Source organism: Juglans microcarpa x Juglans regia, chromosome 7D (genome assembly GCF_004785595.1).
Source record: "Juglans microcarpa x Juglans regia isolate MS1-56 chromosome 7D, Jm3101_v1.0, whole genome shotgun sequence".
In the NCBI taxonomy this organism is placed as follows: domain Eukaryota; kingdom Viridiplantae; phylum Streptophyta; class Magnoliopsida; order Fagales; family Juglandaceae; genus Juglans; species Juglans microcarpa x Juglans regia.
The window spans coordinates 17,810,147-17,815,249 of NC_054606.1; positions in this window are offsets into that span (position 1 = coordinate 17,810,147).

Consider the following 5,103-nt stretch of genomic DNA (forward strand, 5'->3'; position numbering starts at 1 on the left):
CTGATAAAAAAAACAAAAAAGTATAAATATAGGGAATGGTTACGTCTTTTTTTTTTTTTTTTTTAATTTTTTGGTGGGTCCATCTTCCTGATGCTGTAAACTTGTATTCAGACGACCGCAGTGCAAAGGCCTGTACGGATGGGAGCAATGCGCCGCTGAGTATGGGTTTCGCGGCACTAAAAGTCTAAACGGCAAGAGGCCAGAGAGGTTAAAAAAAATAATAATAAAAATAAAAAAATAAAAAACGGCGAGAGGGGTTATCGGCTTAACCGGAACAAGGCATAGTTTTGTAACCAAATATTTTGATAAAAATTAAATAAAATAACGTTATAATATAATATTTTTAATATTATTTTTATTTTAAAATTTAAAAAAATTGAGTTATTTATTATATTTTATATAAAATTTAAAAAAATTATAATAATTATATGAAATAAAATAAAATGATATAATTTAATTTTATCTAATCAAATCAGTCCTAACTATCCCAATTTATTTGGGTGAATAAATGAATTATCTCGTCATTCCTTTTGCCAATTTGTGCTAAGATGTATTCAACAGAATAGGAAAACGTCATTCTCGTCGTGAATGTAACCATTTTCAGTTATGTTAGTTTATGTGTAACATTTTTAAGTAATTTCTTGTTTAAATGACTGAACTATGTAACTATTTAAAGTTTGTGGCATTAATAAAGGATAATATTATAAAGAGAGTAATGATTAGTAAAATAAAAATAGAATAATAGTATAATATATAAGCTTGATATGAGATGAGATGGTTTTAGATAAAAATTAAAAATTAAATAAAATATTATATTTTATATGAAATTTTGAAAAAGTTGTAATAATAAGATGAGATGAAATCAATTCTGTATCCAAACGGAACTATAGACTTTTTCTTATAAAAAAAATTCTCATAACTAAGATATAGAACAAAGCATTTGATAGGAAGTGGACATTCTCGAATGAGTTTTATTACTCATTATTTTACACACTATATTTATTTTTATTTATTATTATTTTTTGTTTTATTCTTATTAAAATAATTGAGTTTTTATACACATTATCCTTATACCACATACTTATTAAAGAAAAAAATAAAAGATAAAAAATTATATGTAATGTAGTGTAAGAATAATGAGTAGAATATTTCTTATCCAATAACCACCTCGATACCATGATGGCAAGATCTATCACATTTTACAACTCTATTTTGAATGATAGTTTTATAAAATTGAAATTCACTTTTAATAAAATTACATATTTAGATTGATTGTTTGATTAAGGCCGGTTTAGATATAAAAACATTTTCAACTTATCTTATCATTATAATTTTTTCAAATTCTCATACAAAATATAATAAACAATTCAACTTTGTCAAATTTTAAAATAATAATAATATTAGAAAATAATATTCTAATAATATTTTATTCAATTCATTTAAAACTATCTCATCTCATTTCACAGCTCTAAATTAGTGAAAATAACGATGCAACTGCATTATTTCCTTATTTTTATAAAGAAAAATTCTAAACATAAACTTCATATTTATGCATATTCAATTAAAAATATATCATTTTATCTTTTTATCTACGTAATAAAAATTATTCTAGATATATTTATAAGTAAAATGTTAATAAAAGATAAAATAATATATTTTTAAATAGATGCGTAAGATGCTGAAGTTATGGATAGCACTCCTCTTTTATAAATCAAAACCCGCTTATTGCTTTGCCACTTACCGCACTTCAACTTATATTTGTTGTCACGTTGAGGTAATTAATGAGTATTTATGTGACGATTCCAACATCTGATCCTTATGTTTTTTTTTTTTTTTTTTTTTTTTTGTTAACAGCACAGATGCCCTTATGTTATTTCTCTGTGGATTGTCGAATTTCGAATGCAGATTTTTGTTGCCGCAAACGACAGTATTTATGCTCATTACTAGACTGATACGACGTGATCCATACATTAAAAGATAAAAATAAAAAGCCGTGAGTACAGAAAATCGTTATATTTTCTATAGAATCTAAACCCGCACCATGGGTTATAGGCTACAGAAAGGAATAACAAGGGGAAGAAAATGAAAGATGGAACTCCACCGGGACCCATTTGATTGGTGCGTGCGTGTAAACAGAAATTTGGAAGCGCGTGCAGAATGCATTCGTCCAACCTGACAAATACATATGGGGTGGAGCTGGCTGGCTGGCTGGCTTGGCTAGATATGATATATTTACTCATATAATATATTAAAGTGTAGATTACAGGTTTATTTCCTTTAAAAACACCAACAACATGAAAACTGGACAACTGGTTAAGGCTTATTTCCTTTAAATGGAAAATAATTTGCTGTGGTAACTACTAACTATCAAACAACCTTAAAGTATGTAAAATATTTTTAACTAAAATAAATATGCTTTTGAAATAAATTTTACTGTTATAAATATGTACATTTGATAATTTATAATTTATATTTAATTTTATATTGCTGGTTTGAGATAATGTCTATTTTATTTTTTCAAAATATTTTGAAAGTATTAACTCTTTTTTTATGCAGTTTAAGTATGTTCCATTATAAAGAAAATTTATTAAAAATGTTAAAAAGAATTTTTATCTATTTGGTACGAGATCATTGATGTTAGGATGTAATATTTTTTTAAATTTTGTTAAGTGTTTAGAAAATAAGATTTAAAAAAAAAAAGATGTTAGAGATTTTTAAAAATATTTATATTGGTGTTTGAAAAAGTGGTTAACTCATTAAAAATATACTTGGAAAGGAAATTACCATCCATATAAAAAAAATATAATAATAGTTATTATGAAACTACACTTCAAAACGATACATAACATTACGCGGGATTAATAGGAGAATCCAAGTCCTACAAGGATATATATATATATATATATGTATGTATACACTAGTAGTAGGTAACGTCCGAGAGATGTTTGCCTAATTTAGTTAATTAAGAATATTATCATATTTAAATTATGTTAAAACTCAAATTATTTATATAGTTTTATTTTTAAAAAAATATTTAACAAAATTTCATCATTTATTTAATGATAAAAGATTAGTATTTTATAAATTAAATTTGATAATTTATTTATGATATGATATTTATATGTTAATTATTTATTTTAAATTAATTTAAATCAGTATTTAAATTTTTACCATTGAATCAAATTTTGAGACTTACGATAAAGAGTTGGATTTAAATTCCAAAAACTTTCATTTTCCTCCTCACTTTCCATTTCTCTCTCTCTCTCATTCCACTCATAAAAAAGTTACAAATTTGACTAAAATTTAATTTTTTTTTCTTTTAGCCAATCAGTCATTAATTGAAATCTACATTAAATTAGCTATCACATACTCTATAATAATAAAATATTATTATTCTTTATTATTAATATTTCTTTAATTAAATTATAAAGATCAACATTACTTATATTATAATTTATTGATAAAATTATTGCATTATCATTTACTTTGGACGATACATGATGAATGTTTTAATCTGTCATCGGTGAGCTACTGAAAGAAAACAAAGAAATTGAGAAATTTTATACTTTTTTTCATCTCCTACATTCTCTTACCCAGCAACTAAACAAAGGAAACCTAAAAGAAATATCTTACGCCCTTTGATGAATTTTAGTTGTTCATTGTTTGAGCCACTTTGTTTTTTAGATGTTGCTACGTCCACAAAAGAGTTTTATCGAAATTCTTTACTGAACATTACAAATCTTTTTTTTTTTAATTTTCTTTCACTATTTTTTTAAACTATTTAAATATTTTTTTAAAAAATCACATATTCATTTAAAAACACTTATTTAATCATTAAGTAAAAAAAATTAAAAAATTTTCGGTAAAGGATTTCGGTAGACATGTTATGTGGGCATAGTGTTTTCCTTAATCAAAACCCAGGATCGACAACATCATTTCTCCCTCACGCCACCTCTCCTCAGCCAGCCGCCACTACACGTCGACGGTACCACAAAATGTAAAGATAATATGATTTTTTAAATAAAATTAATTAGTCAATAATTTAATGCACAGGAACAAAAAAATAAATTTTAACAATCATTATAATGATAACAAAACATTACAATAATATGAATAATATGAAAATTAAAAGATTTTGGATATTCTAGCAATAGTTTTCTTAGCAAAATATATGAATAGTAGAATTCAACCACACTACTCAATGACCCAGGAAGCACTGAAAAAATACAGAGTCTTTTATTTATATATTGCTCTCATATTTTTTCATCATTAAAGTAAGTCTCTTCTATTTTAGAAACTCCAAAAATATTATAATGGTAGAAAATCATTTTATCTAAATGATTTTAGTTAATTAAGAATATTATGAGATTTAAATAATATTAAAAACTCTAATTATTTATATTGTTTTATTCTCTTAAAAATATTTAACAAAACTCTATCATTTATTTAATGATGAAATATTAGTATTTTATAAATTAAAGTTGAATTTATATTTTAATTATCTATTTTAAATTAGTTTATTTTTAATATTTTAACCTTCACTGTTGGATCAATTTTGGAGATTCAAGATGAAGGGTTGAGATTCAAATCCCAAACCCTAACTTTTCCCCTCATTTTTTTCCTCTTCCCTCCAACCGCACGCTCCTCTCCCTCTCGATCTCTCTTCTCCTCGGCTCCTCCCAACGCCACCGGCTGCTGTTACCGTGCCACCACCAAGTCTAGCCATCGACAACCTTCCCCACGCCGATCTTGTCCCCACAGACCTCTCTCTCTCTCCCTCCACAACAGGACGAAGCCTGCAGCCCTCTCTCTTCCTCTACACGCACAGGTTTCTCCCCGTAGCGCCGCCGTTAGCCACCCCTACGGCACTGCACCACCATCACCAGCCTCGTCCTTCGCCGGGCAACCAAACCCCACCGTCGAAACCCCTTGGCAGCTCCTCCCTTAGCTGCATGCGAGCAACCCGAAATGGGTCTCAACCCACGGATTCTCCACCCTTGCGCCACCGCGGCTCAGCCCCTGCTCCACCAAGCACCACCACTGAGTTCCCCTTATGCTGTGGACCACTTCCATAGAACTCACCACCTGTAGCTCCTCCCTTAC